At 41.5% G+C, this 20,051-nt stretch overlaps 1 non-coding gene across 1 annotated transcript; it reads right to left on the bottom strand.

Annotated features, from left to right (window-relative positions):
* Nucleotides 1-2,279: 2,279 nt before the first annotated feature.
* Nucleotides 2,280-2,417, bottom strand: LOC119922166. Its single transcript, XR_005448633.1, has one exon. It is a non-coding gene; the product is annotated as a small nucleolar RNA SNORA7 (small nucleolar RNA).
* Nucleotides 2,418-20,051: the final 17,634 nt, after the last annotated feature.

Below are 20,051 nucleotides of genomic sequence, written 5' to 3'. Positions count from 1 at the left end.
CTGGAATACTCGCATAAGAATATATTCCATAACTTTGGCATGATGTCCCATCAATGAAATAATAATAAAATTATGGTGCTTGTTAAGTGCTTACTATGTGCCAATCACTGTTGTATGTGCTGAGGTAGATACAAGAAAATTGGGTTGGACACATCCCCTTGTTCCACATAGAGGTAATTAAGGCACAGAGAAATGAAGTGTCTTGCCCAAGGTCACACAGCAGAGAAGTGGAAGAGTCATGACCTCTGACTCCCAGGAACATGTTCTATCTGCATTTCATCTACAAAATGGAACAGTACAAGGTTGGTACTTAAGAAAACGATGCTTGGACTGAGAGTCAGTGAGAACAGAAATAGACTTAATTCTATATTATTAACCCTTAATGCATTCCATATGATTTCTACATGCAATTCAAGGTTTCTGTTATTAAATTCATTAATTCATTCATTCACTCAATCGTATTTATTGAGCGCTTACTATGTGCAGAACATTGTACTAAGCACTTGGAAAGTACAAGTTGGCAACATATAGAGATGGTCCCTACACAATAGCGGGCTCACAGTCTAGAAGGGGGAGACAGAAAACAAAACAAAACAAATTAACAAAATAAAATAAATATAATAAATATGTACAGGTAAAATAAATAAATAAATAGAGTAATAAATATGTACAAACATATATACATATATACAGGTGCTGTTGGGAGGGGAAGGAGGTAAGGCGGGGGGATGGGGAGGGAGAGGAGGGGGAAAGGAAGGAGGGGGCTCAGTCTGGGAAGGTCTCCTGGAGGAGGTGAGCTCTCAGTAGGGCTTTGAAGGGAGGAAGAGAGCTAGCGTGGCGGATATGTGGAGGGAGGGCATTCCAGGGCAGGGGGAGGACGTGGGCCGGGGGTCGACGGCGGGACAGGAGGAATGAGACACAGTGAGGAGATTAACGGCAGAGGAATGGAGGATGCGGGCTGGGCTGTAGAAGGAAAAAAGAGAGGTGAGGTAGGAGGGGGCGAGGTGATGAAGAGCCTAGAAGCCGAGAGTAAGGAGTTTTTGCTTGATGTGTAGGTTGATTGGTAGCCACTGGAGATTTTTGAGGAGGGGAGTAACATGCCCAGAGCGTTTCTGCATAAAGATGATCCGAGCAGCAGCCTGAAGTATAGACTGAAGTGGGGAGAGACAGGAGGATGGGAAATCAGAGAGGAGGCTGATGCAGTAATTCCGTCGGGATAGGATGAGAGATTGAACCAGCAAGGTAGCAGTTTGGATGGAGAGGAAAGGGCAGATTTTGGCGATGTTGCGAAGGTGAGACTGTCAGGCTTTGGTGATGGATTGGATGTGAGGGGTGAACGACAGAGCAGAGTCGAGGATGACACCAAGTTTGCGGCAGTGTGAGACAGGAAGGATGGTAGTGCTGTCAATAGTGATGGGAAAGTCACGGAGAGGGCAGGGTTTGGGAGGGAAGATAAGGAGTTAAGTCTTGGACATACTGAGTTTTAGATGGTGGGCAGACATCCAGATGGAGATGTCTTGAAGGCAGGAGGAGACACGAGCCTGGAGGGGGGAGAGAGAGCAGGGGCAGATGTGGGTATCATCAGCATAGAGATGATAGTTGAAGCCGTGGGAACGAATGAGTTCACCAAGGGAGTGAACACATCTATTGTCTTATAGAAGCACTCTTGTATCTCCAAAAAATTGTGACAAAAACATCATTTTTTTAAGCAGCAGGTATGTTAAATGCTTTGAAGTACGCTTAGCAGACAGTTTTTTGTCTGTGATGCTGTCAAGTCATCTCCGACCCATAGCAACTCCATGGACTTATAATAATAACAATAATAATAATGATGATGATGATGATAATAATAATAATAAGAATAATAAGAATAATAATAATGTAATTTGTTAAGCACTTACTACATGCAAAGCACTGTTCTAAGCACTGGGGGATACAAGGTGACCAGTTTGTCCCACGTGGGACTCACAGTCTAAATCGCCATTTTACAGATGAGGTAACTGTAACAGAGAAGTTAAGTGACTTGTCCAAAGTCACACAGGTGCTGTGGCAGAGCTGAGATTAGAACCCATGACCTCTGACTCCCAAGCCCATGCTCTCTCCTCTGAGACATGCTGCTTCTCTCTCAGAACGCCTCACCTCCATCTGTAATCATTGTGGTAGCATATCCATAGAGCTTTCTTGGTAAAAATATAGAAGTGGTTTTCCATTGCTTCCTTCCTTGAATCTCCGCCGTCAACTCTCTCCATGCTGTTGTTTCCCAGCACAGATGAGTTTTGACTTGTAGCAGATTGTCTTCCACTCACTAGCCACTGCCTAAGCTAGGAATGGAATGGGTATGCCTCTGCTTGACCCTCCCTTCCATAGCCAAGACTAGTAGAGTACTGGAAACTCTCCAGGTGCAATCCTGAGAGGGGAGACAGTTCATTATCTAGAGCAATTTCTAGAGTCATGTTTCTAAACCATTTAATTATATAAAAAGGAATGTTTGGTGTGCCTGCCAATGTTTTGTGAGACTCCCTTGGATTCCAATACATTGAGCTAGATCCTCCTCTATTTTGAAAGCAATGACATCCAGCTCAGTCACATGGCTCAGGGCAGAACCTTTTGGTTTTGTTTGCTTTCTTAATAGTATTTGTTAAGTGCTTATTATTTGCCAGACAACACACTAAGAACTGGGGTAGATGCAAACCCCAGTTTGGACACAATCCATATGTCACTTGGGGCTTATCGTCTTTATTCCTATATTACAGATGAGGTAGATATAGAGAAGTGACTTAAGAATAATAATAGCAATATTGATGTTATTTATTAAGTGCTTAAAATGAGCCAGCCACTGTACTAAGAGCTGGGGTGGATACAAGGAAATCATGTTGGGCACAGTCTCTGTCCCATGTGGGTCTCACAGTATCTATCTGCATTTTTAAGGTAATATAATTGAAGCATGGTGAAGTGACTTTCCCAAGGTCACATGACAGACAAATGGGTGAACCAGGATTAGAACCCATGATTGTCTGACTTTCAGGCCTATGCTCTATCCACTATGCCATGCTGATTTGCCCAAGGTCACACAACAGACATGTGGCAGAGCCGGGATTAGGACAACAGCCCTCTGACTCTGAGGCCTTTGCTTTTTTCACTAGGCTATGCTACTTCTCTGAAGTTGTAAACTCTTTGACGTGTTGCATCCTACCTCATTCCAATGGGCCACCTTAAACTCTGGGATAATCGAGGTATCAAACAGTTCTAAGTTATCAAAACTTATACTTCTGTTTCAGAGTTTTGAAGATTGTACACATGGGAAAGGAGAATTGTAAAAGTTGAATAATATTTAGTCCTTATCCTCTTTTCTATATCTCCCAGGGCCTATTTGATTGGCTTCTCTTCTTTAGATTTGCCTCCTGTAGTTTTATGTCACCATGAAGTTTAGCCTATTTCTCCCTTCCTTGAGGTTCTCTCTAAATAGGTAGAACTGTAATTTGAAGATCCCCCTATGTAATTCATATAGACCTAAGAAAGCACTATACCCTCTATAAATCATTGTTTATTGGATGAATTCATTGAAAAGGTTTTACACACCCCTGGATGAGTCATCCACTCCATCTTTCCCAAGATTTATGCAAATAACTCTGGAATATTTAAGATACTTCCACACAAATTCTATGTCAGTATTTATCCAAACATTTCAGGTAACATGGGTGAAAGTTGTAAGCTCACTGTGGGCAGGGAACCTTTCTGCTAAGTCCATTATATTGTACTCTTCCAAGTACTTATCACAGTGCTCTGCACATAGTAAGGACTCAATAAATACTATTGATTGATGTTAACTGTAACAGTAGGTGTTGATTTGGGTCTCATGTTCAACAGGGATTAGTGTCTGATTTTTATTAATTCCCCTGTCTCCCCCTCTATTCTGTATGTTCGTTGTGGGCAGGGAATATGTCTACCAACTATCCCATGTGGTTAGCACAGTGGTCTCAATAAATAACATTGGTGGTGATGATGATTTGTTCTACTTCGGTGCCTCCTTAGGTTTTGCTTATGCTTTGACATACAGTAAATGAATACCATAATTAATATCCATAGTGGTTGTCTGAAATAACTCCATGAAAACTTCCCTAGTGAAGCAATACTTACAGCAGTGCAGTTGATGAGTATTGATGATGGGGATTTTAGATGCCATATTAATATTGGCCAAATCACTTAGACTGTAAGCCCCTTATAGTTAGGGAACTTGTCTACTACCTCTGTTAAATTGTACTCTCCCAAGTGCTTAGTACTGTGCTTTGCACACATTAATGACTCCATAAATATGATTGAGATTAATAATAAGAATTATAGTGAAGGTGAAATTTAACCACTTTTTATGTGCCAGGCACTGTACTTAACAGTGGTGTAGATAATCAGGAAGATAATCAGGTCAGACACAGTCCCTGTTGTACATGGGGCTCTCAGTCTGTCAGAGGGAAATTTATTGAACCCCCATTTTATAGATGAGGTAACTGAGACTCAGAGAAGTTAAGTGACTTGCCCAAGGCTACACAGCAGACAAGTGGCTGTGCAGGATTAGAACCAAGATCCTACCAGACTTGGGTTCTTTCTATTAGACCATGCAGCTTCCTGTGAACTTTGGCTTCTGCTGTTGCCCCTGAACCTGTTGTCACTTGCCGTTCAGACTGCTTTCATGTTTTCAGTCTTCTTGGACTCAGCACAGCTCACACCCCTGCTTCTCCAAAAGGGAAAAGCTCTGTATTCTACAGTTGGGGACCAGAGTAGCTTGACTCTTGACTCTTCTGCCTGTGGTCATTGTGCATTGAACATCATTTCACGAAACTTAGCACTTAATATAAGCTCTTAGCATACTGCTCTGCATACAGTTAGCGCTTAATAAATGCGATTGAATGAATGAATGAATGAGTGAATCACATCTCCTCCTGACGGTCTCACCACCCAGTCCAGTGAGATGAAGAATATCCAAGCACATCGATTGCATTCTGAAAGTAACTTAAAAAATTTTGTGTTTGCTCAGAATATCAACTGATTAGAGAATGGGTGTGGTAACAGTGATCGTGTATATTTTCCTAAGATAATTGCTTGGGCCTCCAATTTTTTGTTATTAACAACTCTTTATTTAGAAGAATTTATTCATCATTAATATTTATTGAGCTGGTAATTAATTATATTTATTGAGCCTTTACTCTGTGCAGAGCACTGTACTAGTGCTTGGGAGAGTCTTCTGTAACAATATAAAAGAGCTGGTAGCTATATTCCCAGTCCACAGCTAGTTTGCAGTCTATCGGGGAGAGAGACACTACTATAAATAAATGAATAAATTACAGTTATGAACATAATGGCTGTGAAGGTGAGGGTCAGGGAGGGATTAATAGTGGGTATAGTGCTTGCTTAGGTCTATACAAATTACATAAGGGGATCTTCAAATTACAATTCTACCTATTTAGAGAGAACCTCAGAGAGGGGAGAAATAGGCTAAACTTCATGATGACATAAAACTACAGAAGGCAAATCTAAAGAAGAGAAGACAGTCATATGGGCCCAGGGAGATATATAAAAGAGGATAAGGACTAAACATTATTCAATTTTTACAATTCTCCTTTCCCATGTGTGCAATCTTTAACTCTCAAACACAAGTAAAAGTTTTTAGAATTTAGAACTCTTTGATAACTCGATTCTCCCAGAGTTTAAGGTGGCTCATTGGAATTAGGTGGGAATACAGCATCTAAAAGAGTTTATAACTTTAGACAAGTAGCATAGCCTAGTTAAAAGAGCAAAGGTCTCAGAGTCAGAGGACTGATGCCCTAATCCCGGCTATTCCACATGTCTGTTGTGTGACCTTGGGCAACTCAGCGTAGCATAGTGGATAGAGCACAGGCCTGGGAGTCAGAAGATCATGGGCTAACTCTGGCTCACCCACTTGTCTGCCATGTGACCTTGGGAAAGTCACTTCACTGTGCCTCAGTTATCTTATCTTAAAAATGGGGATTGATACTGTGAATCCCACATGGGACAGAGACCGTGTCCAACACGATTTCCTTGTATCCATCCCAGCGCTTAGTACGGTAGCTGGCTCATTTTAAGCACTTAACAAATACCATTATTATTAAGTCATTTCTCTATATCTACCTCATCTGTAATATAGGGGTAAAGACTATAAGCCCCAAATGGCATATAGATTATGTTCAAACTGATTAGTTTGTGTCTACCCAAGGGCTTGGTATGTTGTCTGGAAAATAATTAGCACTTAAAAAATAATATAAAGAAAGCAAACAAAACCAAAAGGTTCTGCCCTGGCCCATGTGACTGAGCTGGATGTCATTGCTTTCAAAATAGAGGAGGATCTAGCTCAATGTATTGGAATCCAAGGGAGTCTCACAAAACATTGACAGGCACACCAAACAGTCCTCATTATGTAATGAAATGGATTCGAGACATGAATCTAGAAATTGGTCTAGATATTCAACTGTTTCCCCTCTCAGGATTGCACCTGGAGAGTTTCTGTACTAGACTTGGCTATGGAAGGGAGGGTCATGGAGAGGCATACCCATTCTATTCCCAGCTTGGGCAGTGGCTAGCGAGTGGAAGGCAATCTGCTACAAATAAAAACTCATCTGTGCTGGGCAGCAACAGCATGGGAGACAGTTGAGGGCAGAGATTCAAAGAAGGAGGCAATGGTAAACCACCTCCATATTTTTACCAAGGAAGCTCTATAGATATACTACCAGAATGATTGCAGATGGAGGTGGGGCATTCTGGGAGAGAAGCAGCAACTCCCTTCAAATTCCTACTGAGAGGTCACCTCTTCCAGGAGGCTTTCACAGACTCAGCCCCCTTTCTCCTCTCCTCCTCTTTATCCCCCCCGCCCTGCCAACTTCCCCTCCCCACAGCACTTTTTCATTCATTCATTCATTCAATCGTATTTATTGGGCACTTACTGTGTGCAGAGCAGTGTACTGAGCGCTTGGGAACTACAAGTTGGCAACATATAGAGATGGTCCCTACACAACAGTGAGCTCACAGTCTAGAAGGGGGAGACAGAGAACAAAACAAAACATATTAACAAAACAAAATGAATGGAATAACTTGTACAAATAAAATAAATAAATGAATAAATAGAGTAATAAATACGTACAAACATATATACATATATACAGAAGCAGTGGGGAGGGGAAGGAGGTAAGGTGGGGGGATGGGGAGCGGGAGGAGGGGGAGAGGAAGGAGGGGGCTCAGTCTGGGGAGGCCTCCTGGAGGAGGTGAGCTCTTAGTAGGGCTTTGAAGGGAGGAAGAGAACTAGCTTGGTGGATGTGTGGTGGAAGGGCGTTCCAGGCCAGGGGAAGGACGTAGGCCGGGGGTCGACGGTGGGACAGGTGAGAATGAGGAACAGTGAGGAGGTTAGCAGCAGAGGAGTGGAGAGTGCAGGCTGAGCTGTATAAGGAGAGAAGGGAGGTGAGGTAGGAGGGGGAAAGATAATGGAGAGCCTTGAAGCCGAGAATGAGGAGTTTTTGCTTGATGCGTAGGTTGATTGGTATCCACTGGAGATTTTTGAGGAGGGGAGTAACATGCCCAGAGCGTTTCTGCACAGACATGATCAGGGCAGCAGTGTGAAGTATAGCTTGAAGTGGGGAGAGACAGGACGATGGGAGATCAGAGAGGAGGCTGATGCAGTAATCCAGTCGGGATAGGATGAGAGATTGAACCACCATGGTAGCGGTTTGGATAGAGAGGAAAGGGCAGATCTTGGCAGTGTTGCAGAGGTGAGACCAACGGGTTTTGGTCACAGATTGGATGTGAGGGGTGAACGAGACAGCGGAGTAGAGGATGACACTAAGGTTGTGGGCTTTTGAGACGGGAATGATGGTTGTGCCGTCAATAGTGATGGGAAAGTCAGGGAGAGGGAAGGGTTTGGGAGGGAAGATAAGGAGTTCAGTCTTGGACATGTTGAGTTTAAATGGCGGGCAGACATTCAGATGGAGATGTCTTGAAGGCAGGAGGAGACACGAGCCCGAAGGGATGGAGAGAGAGAAGGGGCAGAGATGTAGATTTGGGTGTCATCAGCGTAGTGATGATAGTTGAAGCCATGGGAGCGAATGAGTTCACCAAGGGAGTGAGTGTAGATAGAGAACAGAAGGGGACCAAGAACCGACCCTTGAGGAACCCCTACAGTAAGGGGATGGGAGGGGAAGGAGAAGCCCGCAAAAGAGACTGAGAATGAACGGCCAGAGAGATAAGAGGAGAACCAAGAGAGGACGGAGTCTGTGAAACCAAGGTTGGATAGTGTATTGAAGAGAAGGGGGTGGTCCACAGTGTCGAAGGCAGCTGAGAGGTCGAAGAGGATTAGGATAGAGTAGGAGCCGTTGGATTTGGCAAGCAGGAGTTCATTGGTGACCTTTGAGAGGGCAGTTTCGGTGGCATGTAGGGGATGGAAGCCAGATTGGAGGGGGTCGAGGAGAGAGTTGGTGTTGAGTAATTCGAGGCAGCGAGTATAGACGACTCATTCAAGGAGTTTGGAAAGGAATGGTAGGAGGGAGATAGGGCGATGACTAGAAGGGAAGGTGGGGTCAATAGAGGGTTTTTTAGGATGGGGGAGAGGTGGACATGTTTGAAGGCAGAGGGGAAGGAACCAGTGGAGAGTTAGCGGTTGAAGATGGTAGTTAAGGAGGGAAGTAGGGATGGAGCGAGAGATTTCGTATGTAGAGCACTGTACTAATCACTTGGGAGAGTACAATATAACAAAATCATTTCACACATTCCCTGTCCATAATGAACTTACATTGTAGAAGGAGAGACAGATATCAATGAGTAAATAATTTATAATACAAAAATTAAAGATATGTACATAAGTGTTGCGGGATTGGGGTTGGGTTTTTATGACATATACAGAAGTTACAGATCCAAGTCCATAGACACAAATAACAGGAATTGCAAAAAAGTGTATATGAAAGTTCGGATTAATAGCATTAGGTTAAAGGATTTTACGGGAGGGTAGGATTTTGGAATATGCCTTTTTTCTCCCTTGTTGCCTGTGTGAGAACTAGGCTATTAGCCTCCTTTTGAGTGTGAAAGCAAAGATAGACCTAACATAACCCACCAGTCCCTTTCTTCAGGTTCCCTAGTTAATTTTCCAGCATTGAAGAAGTGACGAATTCTTTATGCCCCAAGCTGATTGGGCATGTGAGAAGGAATGACAGTAGGAGTTTTAAACTGAAGTAAAAAAATGAAATATTTCAAGGATGCAGTGAAGTAAAACCGCAAAGAGGGGATTGATGATTGACAATTGGGAGGAAGTAGGAGGACAGATCAGATGAGGATGCAGACATTAAAAATGTGGTGACTCTAAGAGGAAAGGTTTCAAGAAATCCTGGGCACAGAGCGTGAAACTAAAATAAGGGCATATTCTAGAGAGCAAATTCACCAATGCTTCCAGGAACAATCTTTTCATATACTCAATTTGAGGGGAATTAATAGTCCCTCATTAATTTTAAGTCATACTCACATAGTGTATGTATAAGTGCAATCATTCATATTCGAATTAACACAATTCCATAATGAAAGTGTCCCTAAATTTAACTGGTTAAAGGTAAAAGTTACACATTCATTTGCTGAGTTCACAAACTGTTTAAAGGAATTGGAAAGATGAAACAGAAAATTGGTTGGAGAATATATCCAAATTAAGTAACACATTTAATGGCATAAATCCTGAAGCAGTTATTTTCCAGTGTGTTTAAATGCTCAGTGAAACATAGAATCAATCAATCAATCAATGTTGGGTTTTTTGAGTGTTTATTGTTTGTGGAGCACTGTACTAAGTGCTTGGAAGAGCACAACATAACAGAATTGGGAGATACATTCCCTACCCCATAGTAGCATACAGTCTAGATGGGAAGACAGCCATTGGTATAAATAAGTTATAATAATAATAATAATAATAATAATAATAATAATAGTGGCATTTGTTAAGCGCTTACTATGTGCAAAGCACTGTTCTAAGCGCTGGGGGGATACAATGGGATCAAGTTGTCCCACGTGGGGCTCACAGTCTTAATCCTCATTTTACAGGTGAGGTAACTGAGGCTCAGAGAAGTCAAGTGACTTGCCCAAGGTCACACAGCAGACATGTGGCGGAGCCGGGATTCAAACCCATGAACTCTGACTCCAAAGCCCGTGCCCTTTCCACTGAGCCATGCTGCTCCTCTGTTATGATCCAAGTTATGGATATGTACTCCCTCTGAAGCAACTGTGCATGGATCCATATTAACAGAGGAATTTATCTAGAAGTAAATTACAAAGATCTGCTGGAAATTGCTGTTTCCCCCCATATCTAACGAAAAGTCTGAAAGAATGATGCAACTTAGTGTTTTTTAAGATTGAAATGGAGAAATTGAGGAAAAATTCTGACATGGCTCAGATTACCAATATTATGAAGATCAAAATAAATGCAATAAACAATAATACAATAAATTTAAACATAATAATCCTGTACATTTGTGGGCAGGGAATATGACTGTTTATTCTTTCATTGTACTTCCCCAAGCAATTAGCACAGTTTTCTTCACAGAGTAAGTGCTCAGTAAATGATTGAATGAATGAGCTATATGCTCCATTCAATAGCTAGCTGTGCTTTAATCTCTTCCATCTGCCAGCAATTTTCTCACAGAGAAATTTGTGTGACATGATTTGATTTTCATTAACATTTGATCCCCCCAAAAATAAAAACTTAGATAAAGCTAAAAATTAGAATAACGGTTTACTACTCCAACAACAGGAGGGAGTTAAACGAAAGTCTCTAACATGTTGAACTGTCAATAGTGCATAATTTTTAATCTTATCCACTCACCTCAATGAGGAGGAAAGAAGGATTCCTCTGTGAGTTTGGAGGCTTACTCTGCCGAGCAATTAAGCCAAGAAGTTTAATTGAACTATGGTGAGTGGTTCCCTAGATGTAGAGATAGTGTACCCCTTTAACCATAAGATCCATACTTTCATTCATTCTTTCATTCAATAGCATTTATTGAACGCTTACTGTGTGCAGAGCACTGTACTAAGCACTTATGAAGTAGAAGTTGGCAACATATAGAGACGGTCCCTACACAACAGCGGGCTCACAGTCTAGAAGGGGGAGACAGACAACAAAACAAAGCAAATTAACAAAACAAAATAAATATAATAAATATGTACAGGTAAAATAAATAGAGTAATAAATACGTACAAACATGTATACATATATACAGGTGCTGTGGGGAGGGGAAGGAGGTAAGGCGGGGGATGGGGATGGGGAGGAGGGGGAGAGGAAGGAGCAGGCTCAGTCTGGGAAGGCCTCCTGCATTCCAAGCACATTTAGCATATGTATAACATACTTTAAAAATCTTGGACTCCCATTTTGGTCAGAGCTGATGTTTCATAAAGCTGAAGGCTGATTTCATTTGTCAAAGTAGTGGCAATGCTAAGCACTGGAGCTTCAATTTTGAATAAAATAATTTGACCTTTAATAACTCCAAAAGATTTGCATTCAATTGGAGCACTCGATATATTTTTGAAGCTTCTTACCTATGGAGTGACACTTCCTCTGACAGACTGCACCAAGGCAATGTATGAAATGAGTAAATGTATAACTTTTTCTATTAAAATCACACTGCCTTTCACTGACTACTCCATAAAAGTCACTTAAAAGAAATCTGGTTGTAACATTCTCAGAGCTTAGAACAGTTCTTGGCACATAGAAAACGTTTACTAAATGCTATTCTTATTCTTATTCTTATTCTTATTATTCACCCTTTGTTCTTGTAGCTCTTAGTTAGCATAGTGTCTTCAGTTTCAGTTGATTATGTAGACCTATCCCATTCAAAGACAACAGTGTTGATGATGAGATTGAATTTGTGAGTGCATGTCACACAGAACGAATTGCATCCTGTGCACCTGAAAATACAATAATTTCCTGGGGTAAATAGAGGTAGATTTCAAATTTGGGAATGTTTAAATATGAGAGATAAGATCAAAAAATTCCCTCTGTTCCTTAAGGATGCCTCCACCCGTCTGGCAGTCCCTGAATGTTTTAATGAAGTAATGTGTTTCCTGGTTTGGCAAGGCCATTTCCTGCCATCTGTTCTTCTCTAGAAAATCTTTCAAATTTCAATATACCCAATCCTCATTCTAGAGCAATAAATCAAGGAGCCAGGGTGGTTACCGTTTGATTTAATCAAAGCCCAATAATGCACTTCCTCTAGTTGTGTTTTGTCTAATCCTCTAGAGGAAACAATCATTTCGTTCTAAACTAATTAGCTTGTAAGCTCCTAGAAGGCAGAGAGTATGTCTACTTACTTTTGTCTATGCTTCCAAGTGTTTTGTTGAGTGCTCTTCAAAGAGTAAGTGCTCAACTAATCCCAGTGATGGCTTGATTCCCAATAAGGCTCTTAGGGTTTCAAGGAAAGATTAACTCCAACTTCAGTGGGAGATGAAGCAGTGATTGCCAAAATAAAACTTAGTAGACAGAAGGATGGAAATGCCCGGACATAATAATGATAATAATAATGATGGTATTTGTTAAGCACTTACTATGTGCAAAGCACTGTTCTAAGCCCTGGGGGGATATAAGGTGATCAGGTTGTCCCACGTGGGGCTCACAGTCTTAATCCCCATTTTGCAGATGAAGGAACTGAGGCACAGAGAAGTTAAGTGACTTGTCCAAAGTCACACAACTGACAATTGGTGGAGTCGGGATTTGAACCCATGACCTCTGACTCCAAAGCCCGTGCTCTTTCCACTGAGCCACACTGGTTCTCTTCTGAATGTTTGATGGATGAAGAGTTTCACCCTAGGATAACCACATTTTTCTGATCTAAGAAATGATTGTGTTAGTTTCTACCAGAAAGCATATAGATAGGGAGCAGATTGTTCTCTAATTTCAATTCATACACTGAAACGTTTTCTGACACTCCTATGAGAATTTCATTTCTTTTATAAAGTTTCACTATAGAGTTTTTTGAATTCACATAGTGCTAGTGGTCTCTGCTTGTAATAGGACAGTGATAATTGTGGTATTTGTTCAGTGTTTACTATGGGCCAAGGTCTTTACTAAGAGTTTGGATAGAACAGATATTTAATCCCCTATTTTATATATGAGGAAGCTGAGCCTAGGAAAAGTTAGATTACTTGTCTGGGGTCTCAAACGGGCAAGGGGTAGAGTTGGGATTAGAACCCTGGGGTCCTAGATCCCAGGCCCTTGCTCTCATCACTAGACCATGTCACTTGTGAAGACAAATAACTCCTTAAATGAATCTTCCAGGGTACCATTTCCTGACCAATCAATACTCCAAATCTTCTTAACCATTTAACCACCTCTCACACCTATGTGCCAAATTATTACTTTGTTATTTATTTAGGGCAACTCTCTTGTAGCATATATTAAAAAACCCTTGCCTTTGCTACTGCATACGATGTTTAATACGTCTATGATTATTTCGGAGGCCAAAAGTTTTCTATGGTTTCACTGAAGAGAGTTTACTTTTTGACTAGCATTTAATTATACTGCGTTCTTCTGAAATGTGATTTTGGTAGCTATGGAGCAAGTAAGATTGGTGGGTCAAGGAATATATCTATTACTGGGCATTGAGTAAATGTTTTTAGGAAGCTGTACGTTAAGTTGGTAAAAAGTTGAGCTGGACTCAACTTTCAGAAATGACTTCATAGAGGAGGTGGGAATTTAAAAATGCTTACGAAAGATAGGGAGGGAACAAATCTGATCTAAGACCAACTTGCCAGGCTCCCAAATGACATCCTGTGTTCACAGATAGAGGCAGTCAGGGAGGGTAATTTAGAGAAAAAATGTGGCCTAGAAGCAAGAGCACAGGCCTGGGAGCTGGAGGTCCTGGCCTATAATCCTGGCTTTCATGTTGGGTGATGTTGGGGAAGCCAATGAACCTCTCTGTGCCTCACTTTACTCTCTAAAATAGAAGTTCAATTACTGATCTCCCTACTACTGCCAACTACCCCCTTCTCCTGGAAACATTATCCTATCTTGGCCTCACTAACACTGTCCTCTTCTGGTTCTCCTGAGAGGGACAGGGACTGTATTCAACCTGATTTTCCTGTATGTTCTCAAGCATTTAGCATGATACATGGCACATAGTAATTCACAATTATTATTATCTTTATTATTACTATTAGTAGTAGTCCCATGAATCTGCATGATTTCTCTCACGTCCTAGAAGCCATTGTATTTTTTCCCTCCTGAAGTTTGCAGCCCCAAAATAGTAAGGGGTTGGGCAAGAGCCAGAGGCCACCTGAAGCATTAATTCTCTTCTTGACTGAGAGGTGAAATCCAGCAAATGTTTTTCTGTCATCCTTTGAAATTGCTTCAGTCTTGGTGATCTTCACATGTTTTTGCACTGCTGACATATAATATCTACAACAGATACAACAGTTTGACGGTATAGAACATGGGCATTCACCTTGCCTTTTTTGTGTCTCATAAACTCAAGCTGAATATTGCTGATACTACTGGGTAAAAATACTTGGCCCCTCAATAATAAGACTTCTTTTCAGCTGGAACCATATAGAGAACATCTCAAATTTCCTGTACAATATGGTTCTAAGTAGAGTTGGTGAGTTTCAAATTCTAACCAAAAGGTTGGTGAGGTGTGGTAGAATGCAACAAGGCGAATGAGTGCTTTGAAGCTAATGGTGAGTTTTTCTTTTATGACAACTTTTATGTTGGTCAACGACCAGAGGTTCTTGAGGAGTGGGGAAAGATGGCCTGAGCGTTTTGTAGGAAAATGATTTGGGAAGGAGAGTAAAGAATGAACTGGAATGGGGAAAGGCAGGAGACAGGGAGGTCATCAAGAAGGCTGATGCAGTAATCAAGGTGGGAAAAGGAAGTACTTGGCTTAACATATTAGCAGTTTGGATGGAGAGGATAGAGCAGGTTTTAGCAGTGTTGTGAAGTTTGAACTGACAGGATTAAGTGACAGGCTGAATATGTGGGTTGAATGAGAGAGAGAAATCAAGGATAATACCAAAGTGACATCCGTGTGAGGGAGGAAGGGTGATGATGCTTCCTACAGCTGTGTAACCTTGGGTAAGCCACTTAACATCTTGGTGCCTAATTTACCCCAACTGTAAAATGGGAATTAAGACTATGAGCCCCACGTGGGACAACCTGATTACCTTGCATCTACCCCAGCTCTTAGAGTAGTGCATGACACATAGTAAGTGCTTAACAAATACCATTATTACAATGATGTGAAAGTCAAGGGTAAGACAGGGTTTGGGAGGAGAAGATAAAGATTTCTCGTTTGTATGTGTTAACTTTGGGGTGATGGCAGGACATCCAAGTAGAGATGTCTTGAAGGCAGGAGGAACTGTGAGACTGCTGTGACAGAGACATATCAGGGCTAGGGATGTAGATTTGGGAATCATCCTCATAGAGGTGGTAGCTGAAACCATGGGAACGAATGAGTTCTCCAAGGGAGTGGGTGTAGATGGAGGACAGAAGGGGTCTGAGAACTGAACCTTGAGAGACCCACACAGTAAGAGAGTGGGAGGCAGAGGAAGCATCCACAAAACAGACTGAGAATGAGCTACCTGAGAGGTAGAAGGAAAATCAGGGGAGGACAGTGATAGTGAAGCTGAGGAGAAGGGGATGATTGACACTATCGAATGTAGCTGAGAGGCGCAGGAGGATTAGGATAGAATAAAGGCTGTTGGATTTGGCAAAAAGGAAATCATTTGTGATCTTTGAGAGGGTGGTGAAGGGGAGAGGAGCCAGATTGAAGGGGGTCAAAGAGAGAATTGGGGAAGAGGAATTTGAGACAGTGGATGAATACAACTCGCTCAGGGAGTTTGGAGAGGAATGGTAGCAGGGAGATGGGGTGATAACTGGAGGGAGCTGATAACTGGAAGGGATAATATTGTGAGCCCACTGTTGGGTAGGGACCGTCTCTATATGTTGCCAACTTGTACTTCTCAAGCGCTTAGTACAGTGCTCTGCACACAGTGAGTGCTCAATAAATACGATTGATTGAATGAATGAATGAATGAATAAGGAAGGGTATTTTAGGCTAGGGGAGACATGCATAAGCATGTTGGAAAGCAGTGGGGAAGAAGCCTTTGGGGAATGAACAATTGAAGGCAGCAGTCAGAGAGGGAACAAAGGAGGGGCAAGTGCTTTGATAAGGTGCAAAGGGATGGGGTCAGATATGCAGGTGTAGGGGGTGGATTTTGAAAAAAAGCAGGAAATCTCCTCTTGAAATACCACTGGAAAACATGTGAAAGTTTACGATTGGGCAGGAGGGGGAAGGGACTGATGAGGGGCAGGGGTGATTTCATTTATTCATTCATTCAGTCAGTCATATTTATTGAGTGCTTACTGTGTGCAGAGCACTGAAATAAACGCTTGGGAAGTACAATTCAGCAACAGAGACAATCCCTGCCCACAACACGCTCACAGACTTAAGGGAGTTCACAATTTTCTCAATAAAGTAGGTGGCCAGGTCATTAGGGGCAAGGGGTTAGGTAGGCAGAGGGAAGAGGGAGCTCAACACCTGGAATAACTGGTGAGGGCAATGGGCATGCGTGTCAATAAGGAAGGAGAAATTATTTTGCCAGGCAGAGTTAAAGCACTCAAGGATGAACTTGAGGTGGACGAGGTTGGTCTGATATCTAGATTTCCTCCAGTAGTGCTCTGTGATTCTGTGCTCTGTTGCTCATGCACAGTAGTGAAGGAAGTGGACTGTGGATGATTCAGGGCTGTGGATCATTGGTAAGAGATCAATGAAAGTATAGGAGAGTGAGGGAGTTAGGTTCAGTAAAGGGGATGGTGTTGAGGGCATCAATATCATTATCAGGGGAAGACAGTTTGGATATTGAGGCTAAACGGGGCATGATGACTTGAGAAAAATGGACAGAGTCAAAAGATTGGAGGCCTCTATTGGGGAAAATATCTGTGGGTAAGAGGTGCATAGGAGAGAAGGATGTTGAGGAGCTTATAGTCAGATTGAGGGATTTCGGAGACTTCTAAACTGTGAGCCCGTCGTTGGGTAGGGGCTGTCTCTATATGCTGCCGACTTGTACTTCCCAAGAGCTTATTACAGTGCTCTGCCCACAGTAAGTGCTCAATAAATACTATTGAATGAATGAATTAAGAATTCCAAGAGTTATCTACCTGGCTTAAATTCAGGAAACTATTTAGATGACGTTCACCTTTTCCATGAGCAGTCTCTGGAGGTAAGGCTTCTGAAAAATAGTAATCCCTAAAAGTTCAGGTAAACATATTTTACACTTAATTCCCAAAGTGTACAATTGAAATGTCAATGATTTCACAACATCTTCTAAGTGTAAAACAATCCAAGCATCTCATGGGCAAGATTTATCCAAAGGAAGCTTTCCATACTTCTATAAAAAGGACAAACAAAAGAATAATGAGCTATCCCATTGCATCCTTTGTTGTAAGCCATAATCTCAGGACCACCTCTCAGGGGTCACCCCAAAATTTCAAACAGACCATATCATCCAGAACCTGAGTCTTTCAAATCAACCAGGGAAGAAGAATCCTTCTTCAAGAGGCAGGTGAATTTCTTAGTAAAACGTTCACCATGTATTATCAAATAGTGTAGAAAGACCACCCATCTGGTAGATTTGGCTTCTAATCCTGGATCTCTCACTTCCTCTCTTTCCTCTTTCCCATTTATGAAAGGAACATACTACTTCTTTAACTCTTAAGAATCTCACAGTGATGTTGGGAGGATGGATGAGATAATACTAGTAAGCTCTGCTAGGCTGCAGACACATTTTGGGCAGGAGACCTTGCAAATCTGTTATATTTTACTCTCCCAATCTGTTAGTACAGTTCTCAGCCTCAGTAAGTACTCAATAAATATGATAAATTGAATAGAGACAGTATTAGCAACAGAAGCAGTGTAGCTTACTGGAAAGGGCATGGGTTTGGAAGTCAGAGAACTTGGGTTCTAATCCTGACTCCATCACTTGTCTGCTGTGTGACCTTGGGCAAGCTACTTAGCTTCTCTATGCCTCATTTACCTCATCTGTAAAATGGGGACAAACTGATTATCTTGTAACTACCTCAGTGCTTAGAACAGTGCTTGGTACATAGTAGGTGCTTAACAAATACCATTATTATTATTATCATTTGATGAATTCCATCTTTGAGCAATTCACTGTTGTAGATACTGTATGTGGAATTATAAAGGAAGAGTAAAATGTGTTTCTTGCTTTTCAGGACCTTTCGAACTAGTGAGGGTGATGGGTCCAGTAGAAGAGCATGAACATCTTGCAACACTAGCTAAAATGATCCAGGTACTTAAATTAGCATATACAACTAACAGGAATGCCCAAGAATGCAACCACATCTGAAGATAGTTGAGTGGAGAGTGTGGGAAGGGGTACTGAGGGAAGAACTTGTTCAGGGGTTGGGATATGTAGGGTTTTAAGAAGTTTCAGAAGTCTGGTTTGGGAAAAAATGTTGCTTTGTGGGCAAATAAACTGGGGATAGCTGGGAAAATTAATATGTTTCCTTGGGTTGAGGGAAGAGAATGACTTGGGAGAAAGAGAGCTGGCAGTGAGCTGAGAAAATATTTCATTTGATATTGGCAATAAATGTCCCTGCAGACTTCCAAGGAATGGAGTGCCACCATCTGATGTATTGAAGAGAAGTGTCTTGCTGTTTTGTGTTATGTATCATCGAACAGAGAGACAACAGGGAACCAAGAATAAAGTTACTAAAATGATACAGTTGCTGGATGATAAGGGCTCTTTCTGGAGCAAAAGGAACGGCAAGAATGGGATAGATATGTGGAAATATTCCTCCCAAATCTATTTTATGGTCAGTAATATGAACTAGTCCTCATGTTAAGTGAACATTCTTTCATTCAATTGTATTTATTGAGCGCTCATTGTGTGCAGAGCATGGTACTAAGTACTTGGGAAGTAGACATAGAGAGACGGTCCCTACCCAACAACGGGCTCAAAGTCTAGAAACAGAGAAAAGTCCAGAACAGAAAACATTCTAATACTTTTGGATAATACCTCAATTTTAGGGGGTTAGATAAAACTACACAGGTCTTTTGGTTTAGTTAGACTGCCACTCAATTGGCCATTTTCAGTTGGCCATTTTCGAAATGAGAAAGGAAGTGTAGAGAAGGATTTCCAGGTTTCTGAGAAGGGAAAAACCACCCATTTTCTTTCTGGAACCCATTTCACAAAACTTAAATCACAACACTAGTTTCCTAAGAATGAGCCTTGAGAGAGAAAAGCGATAAGGAAAAGGGGGTCGATATGGAACAATGTGATCACAGGAAGGCTGGGGGAAGAGGAGGAGCAGGGAAACAGGAAAGGGAACCAATTTGAGGATCCTCCATTTTGGTAAGAAGCGCATGTTGTATTATGGTTTTTTTTGTGAAACTTAAACCCTGTCATTTTTAGGCACATGAGCACCCAGGCTATATGTATGTGTCTAAGTACGTTTGTGCATAAGCAAGCTTTTATATGTGGTATAGGGTGTGTGTGTGTGTGTGTGTCTGTGTGTCTGTGTGTCTGTGTGATGGAGAGTTGAGGAGATTTCTATGTGTGAGTCAGGCACTGGGGTATTTTGTTCCCTGCCGACAAGCTGTGATAGTAAGTGCTTAACAAATGCTATTATTATTGTCCAGTCCTATGAAGGTGATAAGATGTGGTGGGAAAAATGTGAGTTCACTTCTGCTAAACATTAGTACCAAATGATGAAAAAATAAAACACTTCCTTATCATTTCTTTATAGAATTTGCATTATTGGCTAACGACACCACTTCCCCAGTTTCTTGAAATTATTTCTAGCCATAGAGAAGCTAGACACTATATATCTCACATTGTAATCATTTCGTTCATCCTTAATCAAACAAGCTACCCTGGTACATGCTGACAAATGTTTGTAGGGAAGACCTGGACTATGAAAACATCACTACAGATTATTTTCCTGAACTGAAATAACACATTTTGGGTCCAGATATTTCTGTGCTTGCACTGCCAAAAAAAACTGCAAACGAAGGAAG

The sequence above is a fragment of the Tachyglossus aculeatus genome, unplaced genomic scaffold, assembly GCF_015852505.1.
Source record: "Tachyglossus aculeatus isolate mTacAcu1 unplaced genomic scaffold, mTacAcu1.pri SUPER_6_unloc_5, whole genome shotgun sequence".
Taxonomy (NCBI): domain Eukaryota; kingdom Metazoa; phylum Chordata; class Mammalia; order Monotremata; family Tachyglossidae; genus Tachyglossus; species Tachyglossus aculeatus.
This window is presented reverse-complemented; position numbering and strand designations above follow the sequence as displayed.